The 14,260-nt window shown below is 37.7% G+C and overlaps 1 long non-coding RNA gene across 1 annotated transcript in view; it reads right to left on the bottom strand.

Moving 5' to 3' along the window:
* Positions 1-1,385: 1,385 nt before the first annotated feature.
* The window catches only part of LOC142870895 (uncharacterized), a 40,176-nt gene continuing 27,301 nt past the window's right edge, over positions 1,386-14,260 (bottom strand). The window contains exon 3 of the long non-coding RNA XR_012919219.1: positions 1,386-2,551. This is a non-coding gene — a long non-coding RNA (uncharacterized LOC142870895). The remainder of the gene's footprint in view (positions 2,552-14,260) is intronic.

Raw genomic sequence — 14,260 nt, forward strand, 5'->3', positions numbered from 1 at the left:
CCATAAAATTTTTCACAGCTTTTGACTGCCACATGTGTGTATTTTTAAAATCTCTTCTCTTTTAAATTCAAATAAGTTTGAAATTATAAGCATGTGGGGAAAGGTTTTCTTAAAAGTTTGTTTATTTCATAGCACTTTACTTTCAGAATATCGTACATTTAAAAACCAACTTAAATATATATTCCAATACACAGAAAGCAGAGTCAAGTTCATTATGTAGTGAAATGCCAAGACCAGATGTTTTTACAATGATCATGGAAATTCAGTTTCTAAGTGTATAGAAAAGTATTAGAGAAAACCGTGTTTAAATTGAAAATTCTAATAAACAAAATTGTTTGCTTATTTTCCAGTTAGGAAGAAAATGTAATACATGAATCATTATACCATTGTAAATTATAAGCTTAAAAATTTTTAGAAAAGGAAATAATGCTACACATGGTGATGCAAAGCTGGGGACCCTTTGTGATTCATTGGTTGGATCTGCTGCCTCTTCTGAAGGAGGTCTACTTTTGTGCTATCCAATATGGTAGCCACTTGGCGTAGGGAGCTACTGAGCACTCGAAGTGGGGCTACCAAAACTAAAGAAATGGATTTTTAATTTCACTTAATTAATTTAAATTTAAATAGCCCCATGTGACCAGTGGCTATAATATTGGTAACAGCAAGTTTATTCAATAAAAACAGAAAATAGTTCTAGCTTCTAGGGAACCATCTCTGGCTTTTTCTGTGGCTAAAATTTTGGCAGTAGATTGCCATATTGCAGAAATTGGGCTGTTAGATTTTTCCAGACAAACAGCTAATGTAGATGAAATTTTAAGCACCGTTTGTGACAGAGAAGCAGTGTTTATGTTCACTCAAGTACTTTATTACCAGGATTACTAATGTGACTACATAGACAACTTCCTTTCCAAATTCCCTGGTTTTCACAGACTTCACCCAAAATTCTGCAGGTGGGAGAGCAGCTTTGGGGTGAGTTTCTTGTGCTTGGCTCTACTCTACACACCACTTTTTTTCCAGGTAATGTCTGTCCTGACTTACCCATTTGAATAAAGGACAGGATGGCCAGGACTGCAACCACATCTGATATCTTTCACTCAGGTTCTAGAGATTGAAAGGCTATGCAAACATGGTGTCCATTCATGCTGACGATGACTAGGAGTTAAAGCCATAATCACACATCACAAAGTGTAAAAGCTGGAAGCTCTTCTGATACAAGGCAGAGAAGTACAGAAGCTTCTGTACTTCTGTACAGAAGAGACAACCAAGCTCTTGAATAAAATGTATGCACCAATGCTGCAGAAAATATGTGTTTAATGCTCTAATTTAGGTTAGAAGACATGAAGGTAAAGAATTTGACCAAGCAATTTGTGAATCAATCAGATTTTAATGGTGCAAGATTTTTTTCTGAAGAGCCACTTCTACATTGTAAGTAATAATGAAATGTATCCAGAGATAAAAAATGACTTAGATCACATACATATGGAAAAAGAACTCTGGTGGTACTCTCTGAGCCAACTGCTGCACTAGTGGTTTTAATGTGAGAAAATGTTTCTTCTTTAATACTCTGTAAAGAATGCCATTTACTGCTGTTTCTATAGCAGACCTGAAGGACAATCGAGAGCTAACCTAAAGCAAGAATGTCTCTTATTTCTTTTCCCATTGCTTTCCCAAGAAGGGAAAATCCCCAAACAAGTCTTCAAATATAAGCTTTTTAGCTATCCATAATAACCTATAATTTCAAGCTTTTAAAGGTCATTCTAGGAGAGAGGTTTAAGATGAGAGAGTTCTTTTTCCTTTTGAAAAAAAGAAACCTCTGGTTTTCTAAACATTTCATAAACCTCTGGAATTCTTTCGAGTGAGCCAGAAGTGGAAAAAGTAACTGGAACTTCTTGGGAAAATTAGCAGTAGCTGTTGAAAAGAGTATTTATCAGTGATCCAGACAGTGAGGAAGTTTGGACTTTGCTGAACAGGCAGTTTGTGGTCAGAAATGACCAGACTAGGGGCAATTGCTGGTCAGGTAACCTGGTCTAGAAGTGGCTGGGTTGAATTTGCTTCCTAGGGCTTCTGTGACTGAGTACAACAAACAGGGTGGCATAAAACAACATACATTTATTGTCTCACAGTTCTGGAGGTTAGGAATCCAAACTCAAGATGTCCGAAGTCCCATATGGTTTCTCCAAAGTTTCTGGAAGAGAATCTGTTCCATTCCTTTCTCTTAGTTTCTGGTGTTGCCAGCAATCCTTGATGTTCTGTGGCTTGTAAATATATATATATATATATACCAATCTCTACCTCTGTTGTCACATGACATTCTCTCCTGCAGTGGTTCCCTCTTCTCTTCAGCTTGTCTCAGTCTTATGCAGACGTACTCACATGCACAGTGACATCTAGTGGGTCTGGACGTAGGCTACCAAATCCCCTTGAATGCTGGAATCCCTCAATGGTTTCACCATCCCTTACTCTGAGGATTGCAAGCCTATGTGTTTCCAAGGAATTTTGCTGACACTGTAGAGCTATAAGCATGAAATGAGGCTCAGATCTATTAGCAGCTCTGTAAACATAACAGATACAAACTATGTTTGACCACAGTTTTTTTTTTTTTTTTTTTGAAAGCCAATAGAATTCCATACAAGCCAGGATGGAATATGAGACACAAGGCATTTCCTCCATTTTTAATATTTTAAAACCATCAGTCCCATCTGAAAGAGACTTCACATCTTTGTGTGATAGTTTGCTTCATTAAATGTGACTCCTAAATGGAAAAACAGACATCCAGTTTCCTCATCAACTTTTCCTTGGCTGCCAGCCCCCTCCCCCACTGACAACTTTGTGTTCAGTCCTTGAGAGAGCTCTCTGTTTTATCTCCAGATCGTGTTTTTCAAGAGCTTCTGTATATATAATCACAATCCTAAGGGAAAGTTGCTTGAGATGTTCAAGCGGGGTTTGGTTTAAATATTTATAATGAGGTATATAGACAGCTGATATGAATAAGGACCCACATGTTAAATTTTAAATATCAGGTGAATAACATCAAACAAGTGGAAATGTTTGTTTCTTGTGAATGTAGTCCTTGGGTCAAATTCGAGTGTTAATATATTCTCAGATTACTGCAAAATGCTTTCAAAGGGGACAGAAAGTAAAGTAACTGCTTGTGCTAGGATGAAAGTCCTTGCAAAAGATGTGCTATTTTGTATTTTCTTTCAGAAAACCTAGCAAAAACGAAAATAGCATTAGCCAACTATTTTTAATTTTTACAACTATGTAAGCTTCAACATGAGAGCTTCTCAGAACATGCATCATAAAATATAGATTATTTTTAAAAATGCCCAACTCATTTCCCTGCCTCTTCTTCCCGAGTTCCCCAAGGTAGAACTATTTCTGAGCCTACATTCAGGCATAAACATAGTTCGGCTCCAAAGTCAAGAGTCAGCTAGCATGGCACAGGATCTTTTTCTGGGGCATCGAATTAGATTGTGTTGGGCATGGGTGGCACTAGCTGAGCCAAAGCTTTCTCTGTTTGTTGGCCAAGTCAGACATTTGGGTGGTTCCTTGTGTCGTGCGTTAGTCTTTCTAAAAACAGAGCAGGCCAGCCTCCTTGACTGAGGCCCTGGTGCCATTGTTCATGCTTCCCATCCTCTTTCCAGGGAGTCTGATCCTGTTCTCTGAACTCCCAAGTTCTAGCTGGGGCCCTGCCTGGAGTGCAGCCACCTCTCAGGACCGTGGTGCCACTGACTTTCCTGTTGCTGCCGGCTGGTGGCAATTGACTGCTTCTGTGCTCCACCAGCTATTTTGGAATTCTTGCTGTCATTGCTTTTGTGAATCACACTTAAATGTACTTTGCTACTGCCAAGAACTGATGGGTTGCCTTCCCAGCTTTGTGTAGCCGTTGCCCTAGTTTCCCTAAGTCAACTCCTAAGTTACCAAATGCCACCCTCTTGCTCTTCAGAGTTTCCATTTGGGGGGCTCTCTTTAGGCCCGCTCATAGTGGGTGGAGCCTGTGTTCTGCCACTCCAGGGTTGGTATACGGAAGTTAGGATGGCCATCTGATCAGAAGGGAAGGTCTGTGAGATTTGTCACGAAGCTGCATTTGAAACAGACACACCACTTTCTTTAGACTGAACATGTATTTGAGGTGGCTTTGGGAGAGGTTGAAGGAGATTATGAGAAGTGGGGTTTAAATCCTCTGAGGAGATCCTTTCATCCTGTAGCTGAGCCTAAATATTTCTTTCTAGCTTTCTAGAAAACTTTCTTCTTATGTGTCAAGGCCTTCATAAACAGTTGAATAAAAAAACCCACTGGATTAAAAAATGTAATCATATTAGCACTTGATCAGTGGCCCTAAATATCTTAATCCAAAGAAGTGATTAATCTCAGTTACTTTAGACATGATGGTATGTCAAGAATGGGGAAAGTATTCTTGGTACTTGTAATTCTTGGATTAAGATAGGATTTTCTCTAAATTTATACATGGGGCAGCCCAATAATGGGAATAAAGGGCATACTTATATGTTACTTTTCCCCCTAAAATCACAAGTGTGGTCCTTTGGTATCTGGAACAACTGAGCTACCTCTTGAGAATGAATATTTGCTTTGTATTTCAATTCCACCATTAAAATAAGCTCCTTACCATTTAAGTCTATTCACAAATATCTGTTCATTCCATTTATTCTTCTTACGCCTTTCTTGACTGCTTTTCTATTCGGCCATGTTCATTTATTTCATGTCAGTCTTTTTTATCCTGTGACTTTACACTAACTCATATTCCTGTGTGGCTATGTCAAGCCACTTGCTGAGAAAATAGAGTTTCAGACAGAGGTTTCCTTCTGTGCTGTGGCATAAATAAGAGGTTGAAGGCAGGAGCCTAAATCAGTAAACCATTTGAAGTAAAGACAAGTGAAATACATAGCTCAGAAGTGGAAGTAGGAGACACAGCTGTTTTTATTTATTCCAATACGGCATTTTATTTTAACTTTAATTATTTTTAAATTTTAAAAAAATTATTTCAAAATATAAATTAAGGGGATACAAGTGTTGCTGTTACAAGGCTATCTAATATAATATTTAAGTCAGGGCTTTGGGAGTACCCATCACCAGAATAGTGCTCATTGTATCCAATAGGTCAGTTTTTATCACATACCCACCCTCCCACCTTCCCACTTCTTGGTTTCTCATGTCCTTTATATCACTTTATGTCCCTCTGTACCTATCTCCTAGTTCCTACTTATTAGTGAGAACACAAGCTGTTTGGTTTTTCATTCCTGAGATACCTCACTTAGGATAATTGTCTCTAGTTCCCTCTATGTTGCTATAAATGACATGATTTCATTTCATTTTATGGCTGAATACTATTGCATGCTGTGTGTATGTGTGTGCATGCATGTGTATTAATATATATATATATAATATTTTCTTTATCCACTCAAATTGAAGAGCACTTAGGCTGATTCCACATCTTTGTAATTGTGAATTGTGCTGTGATGAACATTTGAGTGCAGGTGTCTTTTTGATAAAATAGCTTCATTTCCTTTGGGTAGATAACCAGCAGTGGGATTGCTGAATCAAATGATCTGTATTGATTTCTTTGAGGAATCTCCATACTGTTTTTCATAGACATTATACTAATTTGCAGTCCTATCAACAATGTATAAGTGTTCCTCTCTCTCTGCATCCACACCAGCATCTATTGTTTTTTGACTTTAAAATAACAGCCATTCCAATAGGGGTAAAGGTAGTATTTTATTGTGGTTTTAATTTGCATTTCCATGATGATTAGTGATGTTGAGCATTTTTCTATATATTTTTTGGCAATTTGTCTATCTTCTTTTGAAAAACTTCTCTTCATGTCTTTGCCCACTTTTTGATGGGCTTGTTTTTTTCTTCCTGATTTGTTTTCTTTATCAGTCCTTTGTCAGATGTATAATTTGCAAATATTTTCTCTCATTCTGTAGGTTGTCTATTTATTCACTCTGTCAATTATTTCCTTCGCTGTGCAGATTTTACTTTAATCAAGTTACATTTGTTTATTTTTGTTATTGCTATATTTGCCTCTGGGGCCTTAGTCATATTCTTTGGTTAGGCCAATGTCTAAAAGAGTTTTTCCTATATTTTGTGCTAAAATTTTTATGGTTTCATGCATTACATTTAGGTCTTTAATTCACATTGAATTAATTTTTGTACATGATGAGAGATAAGGGTCCTGTTTCATTTTTGTGTATGTGGCTATCCAATTTTCTCAGCACCAGTTATTGAAAAGGGCTTCTTATCTGCAGTGTATGTTGTTGTCTGCTTTGTTGAACATCAGTTGGTTATAGGTAGATGGTTTTATTTCTGGATTTTATTCTGTTTCACTGGTCTATGTCTCTAGTTTTGTACCAATACTAAGCTATTTTGGTTAGCGTAGCTTTGTACTATAATTTGAAGTCAGGTAATATGATGCCTCCAGATTTATTCTTTTTGCTTAAAATTGCTCTGGCTATACAGGATAAAATTGCTCTGGCTATTCATCTTTTTTTCCAGATGAAGTTTAGGATTTTTTTTTTTTAGATCTGTGAAATATGACACTGGTATTTTTATGGGGATTATATCAAATCTATAAATCACTTTGGGCAGTGTGGACATTTTAACAATAATGATTCTATCAATCCATAAGCAGGGGATGGTTTTCCATTTGTTTGTGTCATCTGTGATTTCTTTCATCAGTGTTTTGTAGTTCTTATTGTAGAAGTCTTTAACCTCCTTTGTTAAGTATATTTTTAGATATGTTATTTCCTTTGTAGCTATTGTGAAAGGTATTGAGTCCTTGATTTGACTTTCCATTTAACTATTATTAGTATATATAGAAATGCTACTGATTTCTGTACATTGGTTTTGTAACCTGAGATGTTGCTGAATTTATCTATAAATTCCAGGAGTCTTTTGGTGGAGTCTTTAGGGTTTTCTAGATATAAGATCAGATTATCAGCAAACAGAAATAATTTGACTTCCTCTTTCCTGATTTGGATACCCTCAATTTCTTTCTCTTGTCTGATTGCTCTGGCTAGGACTTCCAGTACTATGTCAAACAGAAGTGGTGACAGCGGGCACCCTTGTATTGTTATAGTTCTTAGAGGGTATGCTTTTACACTTTTCCCCATTCAGTATGATGTTGACTGTGAGTTTGTCATACATGGCTTTTATATTTTGAGGTATGCTCCTTGTAGGCTTAGTTTATTGAGGGTTTTTGTCATGGAACTGTTCTGGATTTTGTCAAATGCTTTTTTGGCATCTACTGAGATGATCATATGGTCTTTGTTTCTGCTTCTGTTTATGTAGTGAATCACATTTGTTGATTTATGTATGTTGAATCATCCTTGCATCACTGGGATGAAGCCCACCTGGTCATGATGGATTATTTTTTGATGTGCTTTTGAGGTCAGTTTGCTAGTATTTTCTTGAGGATTTCTGTATCTATGTTCATAAGGACAGTGGTCTGTAATTTTCTTTTTCTATTGTATCCTTCCCTGGTATTGGTATTAGGGTGATTCTGGCTTTATAGAATGAGTTAGGGAAGATTCCTTCCTTCTCGATATTATGTAATAGTTTTTGTGGAAAGGGTACCAGCTTTTCTTTGTAGAGCTGATAGAAATTGGCTGCAAATTCCTTTGGTCTGGGGCTTTTGGGGGGGGGGGCAGAGATTGTTTTATTACTGCTTCAAACTTGCTGCTCATTGTTGGTCTAGTCAGGATTTCTATTTTCTATTTCTTCCTGATTCAGGTTTGGAGGTTGTGTGTTTCTAAGAATTTATCCATTTCCTCTAAGTTTTCTGGTTTGTTTGCTTAGAGGTTTTTGTAGTATTCATGAGTGATATTTTGTATTTCTGTGGTAACAGTTGTAATGTCTCCTTTTTCATTTCTGATTGAGGTTATTTGAGCCCTTTCTCTTCTATTTCTGGGTATTTGTCTAGTGGTCTATAATTTTGTTTATCTTTTCAAAATGCCAATGTTTCATTGATCCTTTGTGGGGTTTTTTTTTGGTTTCCATTTCATTTAGTTCTGATCTGAGATTTATTATTTCTTTTCTTCTGCTGGCTTTAGGTTTGGTTTATTCTTTCTTTTCCTAATTCCTTGAGATGTGACATTTGTTTGTTAATTTGTGATCTTTCTGTCTCTTTGATGTAGGAATTTAAGGCTATGAACTTTCCCCTGAAGTCTGCCTTTCCTATATCCCACAGATTTTGAAATCAATTAAAGGAGTCTTTTGATTTCCATATTAATTTCATCATTGATCCAAGGATCATTCAGCAGTAGGTTGTTTAATTTCCATGACTTTGTGTAGAATTGAGTGCCTCTTAGGATTGATTTCTTGTTTTATTCCATTGTGGTCTGAGAAGATATATGTTATAATTTCATATTTTTTGAATATTCTGAGACTTATTTTATGGCCTAAGATATAATCAGTCTTAGAGAATGTGACATGTGCTGATGAGAAAAATGTATTTTCAGTAGTTTAGGGGTAGAATGTTCTGTAAATGTCTGTTTGGTCTATTTGTTTTAGAGTCTTGTTTAAGTCTAGTGTTTCTTTATTCATTTTTTGCTTGGATGATCTGTCCTCCCCACCTTAATACAGTAGAGTGTTAAAGTCCCAAGTATTATAATGCTACTATTTATTTCTTTTTTTAAACCTGGTAGAATTTGCTTTATGAATCTGGGAGCTCCTGGGTTATGTGCATATATATTTAAGATCGTCTTTTTGTTGAATTGCTCCATTTATCATAAATATAATCACCATATTTGTATTCTTTTTACTATAGCTGATTTAAAGTCTATTATATCTGATATGAGAATGGCTGCACCTGCTTACTTTTGGTTTCCATTTGCATGCAATATTTTTTTCCATCTCATTACCTTGAGTCTGTGTTAGTTCTTGTGATTTAGATGTGTTTCTTTGAGACAGCAAATATTTGGGTTGTGTTTTTTCATCCATTCAGCCAGTCTGTGTCTTTTAAATGTGGCATGCAGACCACTCACATTTGATAGTATTGATATGTGGTATGATGTTCTGTTCAACATGTTGGACCATACCTTTTTGTGTTGTTTTCCCTGTTGTGTTATTGTTTTATAAAAGCTATGAGCTATAACTTTTGGGTGTTTTACACAGTTTGATATTTGTTATGTGGTTGCATGTATAATGCACTTTTGAGCATTTCTTGTAGGGCAGGTATAGTAGTGACAAATCCCCTTAGCATTTGCTTGGCTGGGAAAGACTTTATTTCTCCTTCATTTATGAAACTAAGTTTAGGAGGATACAGAACCCTTGGATGGCAATTATTCTGTTCAAGGAGACTAAAGATTGGCCCCTATTCCTTTTTGGCTTGTATGGTTTCTCTTGAGAAGTCTTCTGTTAGTTTGATGAGTTTTCATTTGTAAGTTACTTGATGTTTTCACCTCATTGCTTGTAGGATTTACTCTTGCATATTGACTTTGGCTCATCTGATGACTATGTGCCTTGGTGATTCTCTTTTTGCAGTGAATCTCCCAGATGTTCATTGAGCTTATTATATCTGGGTGTCTAAATCTCTAGCAAGAACAGGGAAGTTTTCCTCAATTATTTCCTCAAATAGATTTTCTAGGCCTTATCCCTTTTCTTCTTCACCCTCAAGAATGTCTATGATTCATATATTTGGCCATATTACATAATATCTTATTTCTTATCAGCTTTGTTATTTCCTCTTAATACTTTGTTTTTTTGTTTTTGACTGACTAGGTTAATTTGAAATAGTGTCTTCAAGATCTGAAATTCTTATCCCTGGTCTAGTCTATTCTTCAAGCTTTCCACTACCTTTTGTATCTCCCTACATATATTTTTCATTTCCAGAAATTCTGTTTGTTTTTGCTTTTTAAATATATAATTTTAGTAAATTTTTTGTTCATTTTCTGAATTATTTTTCTAGTTTCTTTGAGTTGGTTTTCCATTTTCTCCTGGATTTAATTGAGCTTCCTTAGAATCCATATGGAATTCTTTATTTATCATTTCAGTATTTTCATTTTGGTTGGGATTCATTGCTAGAGAGCTGGTATGTTCCTTTGGGGGTTTCCTTTCACTCTGACTTTTCATACTTCCAGAGTTCTTGCAATGATACTTTCTCATCTGGTGCAGGCAATGCTTCTTGTTTTTGGATTGTCTTTTGTTTAGGTGGAGCTTTTCCCCTTCCTCACTCTTAAGGGTGTGTCTGTAGCATATGTTGGGTTAGGACCTCTGCTCAGCTTGTGGGTACTTTGATGGAAATCTAAGTTCTGGATGGATACCTTGGTTATAGATATCCATAGTGTGGTGGTTTTATCAATTGCTAGTTATTTGTAGGCTGTAGTGGTGGTTTACTATGTGTGTGGACAGATTCTCTCTATCTTGTTGATGAGGAAAGATGGAGGTCTTTGAAATCCTTCCTTTTTCCCCATCTCTGTGGTCATCTTAACAGCTTGAATTATATTGGGATGCTCTGTTTAATCTCTGAGACAGTAGGTGATGCTTTTGGGTAAGAATGATTGAATGATTGAATAAGCAAATGCTGTAATGGGCTGTATAAGTTGTCCTCCCTGTCATAGGTGGAACTTTCAGGAAAGAGCTAGCTGAAGCATTAATTTTGGGGAACTATGACCAGCTCTAGTCCATCAGGAGAAACAAGTGAATGCCCCAGGTGGTGGATGGGGCCTTGGATCTCCCAGAGGATTCCTTATTCTTCAGCTACACTTCAGAGTTGAATGGAAGAGCAAGACTGGGTGGGACTGGATAAGATGAGCTTGCCTTCAGGATCCACAAAGGCAGGCATAAGAGCTGTTTCAGTAAGGGTTGAGGGTTTTCTCCCAAGCTACAGGGGAAAGCCACTAGGGAGGGGCTGCAGTAGCCCCACCAAGTCAGAAAGTCTGCTTGTCAGAGTGGTGCCATTTGGGATTCACAGTCTGGCTCTCAGGAGTGAGTTTTGCTCTCTCCCCTCCCCTGCTCTATGGGTCTCCTTCTAATGTCTAGCCATAAGCAGCAGCCCAATCTAGCTGATCTCACTAGAATTGGAATCATGGGTTAGGAGCTTCCCTGCTTAGGACCCCACCCTGGACAGAAAGTGTAGCTTTCCTATGGGGGCAGGGTACTCCATGAGTGTTCTGTGGCTCAGATCCACATTGTATTTTCCTCTCAGTTCTGCCAAAGTGGGCTCTCTCACCTCCCAAGATTAGTTCACATATCTCCCTTCCATATACCCAAGCAACATGATCAAGTTCTGGAGGTATGGGATTTGGGATGTGGGCCAGTCCCCTAGTCTCCCAAGTTCAACTTCTGACCATGCCAGGGAGAAGTGTGCTGGTCCCCAGTTGCCCATGGAGTGCTGAAATAGGCTTAATGTTCCTCCACTTTGGGGTACGCCTTGCTCTGCTGCTACAGGCAGGCAAGCAGCACTGGAGAGGTCTGGTAGGCAGAGAGCTCTGAATTTAAGCACCCTACTACATGTCTTCAAGAGGAAAAGCACAAGCCCCACTCTCTGTGGAAGCCTCAGGTTAGTGGATGTGCTAATAGAGGGGAAGCCACCATTCTTGGGTGTCTCAGCTCAGTCATCCCTTCGGGCACCTGTGCCACTTGGTGGCAGTGGGCAGGGGAGGTGAGGGACAGGTGAAGAGTCTGAATGGAGGACAGCTGGCACTCTGATCCCGTTTTTCCCTCTCCCCAGAAGGCAGTCCATGTGGAATATCCAAGTTCTAGGATCACACAGTTCTCCAGGGGCCTACCAGCCTCTGTGGCCACCACAGTCTAGGAAGGAGTTGGGAAATGTTAGTTGGTGACCAGTGACATGAAAAATGAAGGGCTGAAGCCCTCTGGGGAAGACAAAGGCATGCAGTGGATGGAGCAGTATGGTGTCTGCCTTCTCAGCTTGGTTGTGGTGATAAGGAATGACCCTGAGAGGGCTGGCAGCCACGTGCTTTGTTTTCAGGAAGCTCCTAGTTCATAAGCAGCATAAGCTTTTGGGCCCATGAGGGTAGAGATGTTCTTCAGCAGGTTGGGAGCCTGCTGACTATCAGAAGTCTGAGGGAAGAGAAACAACCTCCCCCACCTACCCTTTCCATGGGGTGCCAAGTTTCTTGGGGGTTGATCCCTGCCAAAATTTTGCTCCTTCTTGTTCTGCTCCACAACTTCCCATAGAATCTCCAGTAGGTTCTGGCACTTTTCTTTCTGAATTATACCTGAGCTATGTTTTTGGTCTTTTTTTAAAAAATCTAAAATGTTTCCTTCTTTCTGAGACAATCTGGTGACCAATATCTCTAGTCAGCCATCTTTGAGACACAGGTATTTCAGAAAAAAAGAAAAACTCTGATACAAAATTAAGGTAATCTTAGGCAAAATTTTCATGGAAGGTGGTGGAAGTGTCAGTGAATGAAAGAGATTTACTCATCTTAGACTAACATGTAAGAACTGAATAATTAGTGTTATATGCTGAATTTGCTCTCATATACGTTTTTGGATATCTTTTATCCAAACTCTCTCTTTGCAGGTACCTCTTCCCTCACTTTTCCTTCAAGTTTACACGTTGCATTTATTTTGCTAATCAGTAGTCTTACTATTCAGAATATAGAATTTGTACACAAGGGTTTTTTTTTTTTCTTTTCTGATTCATTGTGATGTATCTTAACAGTTTTTTGGAGAGCACCACTGAAATCATAGTTATGATAGTCTTTACTTAAGCTAAATCTGCCTGTGATTTTATGAACATATATTACATACTTCTGTTAATATGTATAGAATTCATGCTATTATTTGTATATGTGGGGAAATAATTTCATAGGTGGTCTCTTACAATTATAACATGTTTCCTGAGTTTCTGGTAGGATCTACAGTACTCATTTTCCTCTTACTTGATTTTTTTTGGCAGCTCCCTAAGTTAGAAATGATAATAATGCCAATATTAACAGAGTCAGAATAACACACATGATATCCTTAACATTTGGAGTTTGAAGCTTTATAATTTCTTTTTGTGTGCGTACATCATACATTTAAGTGAATGTGCACTCATCTCTATCTTTATATTATATTTACAGATACATGTGTCCATATTTGGTAAGAAAGTGAAAGTCTAAGGGCAAAGTATACTTTTCAGATTGAGGGAGCAAAATGCTTCATGCTATGACATTGCCTTTGGGCTATGGTTTCTTTGAATGAGAAGAAATCTATAACTATTAATCAAACCCAGTTTTACTTGACAACTTATACTTACTTCTTTACCTTTGAATTCTAAAGTTTAAGAGAATAGTATTCTCCAATTTGTCAAAATCTGACTGACTAATGAATCAAGTTGTAGAATTGGTTTGTGTCTTCATTTTCTTCACCTGGCAACATTCATTCTATCTCATTTTCTTCTGTCTTCCTGTCTTCCTCTAAATTCTGCTGCTTTTGTTGTTAACCCTGAAATACTTAATGTCTGAGGATCACATTTTAAATAATAAAGCCAAAAAGATTTCCTTCCTTAGAGTATTAGAGTTTTCTCTTTCTCTTTTGTAATTCTATTTAAAATCTCTGACATTTGTTGAAACAGCTGATTACATAAATGGAATGTATTCTTCACCAGTAAATGTGGACCCAGCCCCTACACATGCATACACATCTGGAGGGCAACAGACAGTCCTGAGAGTCAACTTAGTAAAACATCCAGTTGCACTGAATTGTCACTTATAAACTACTGAGAGAACTGAGGAAGGGTGGTTATTCCAGGCAAGAGCCCTGATGGAGTGTTTGTATGACTTCAATAATCTTTCCTGAAGACTTCCTTTCCTGTAGAAAAAGAGTTATGAATTTATATCTTAGCATAATATTTTTTGAGGGATGATGATGTTTGAGAAACCTAGCTTAAAAATGACCCCTCTTCACCACCTCAAGAGCTAGAATTCTTCTTATGCACTAGAAGAACTGGGCTTACCCAAGTCATGGATCCATTTAGAGGAATTCAGTGGACTAGCTATCGAAAATGCAAGTTGCCAAAATAAGGAAAGTAAATAGGGACTTGATCAACCAAAACTACTATTTGAACTTTTGCTGAAAATCAGATAGACAAAACTCATGAGTAACCAGTGAGCTATGGCTGAAAGCTTGAGTGAAAAATCCTGTCATGGAGGGCATGCAATGTTGTAAAACCTGTAGCAATGATTCAGAGATGGTGACCAGCACTAATTCTGCCAAGCAGGGTGCTCATCATATGCTGTTTTCCATCCTTCTAAAATCACTACAGTCACAGCTCCCAGCTCAGAGG

This window comes from Microcebus murinus, chromosome 5, assembly GCF_040939455.1.
Source record: "Microcebus murinus isolate Inina chromosome 5, M.murinus_Inina_mat1.0, whole genome shotgun sequence".
NCBI lineage: Eukaryota > Metazoa > Chordata > Mammalia > Primates > Cheirogaleidae > Microcebus > Microcebus murinus.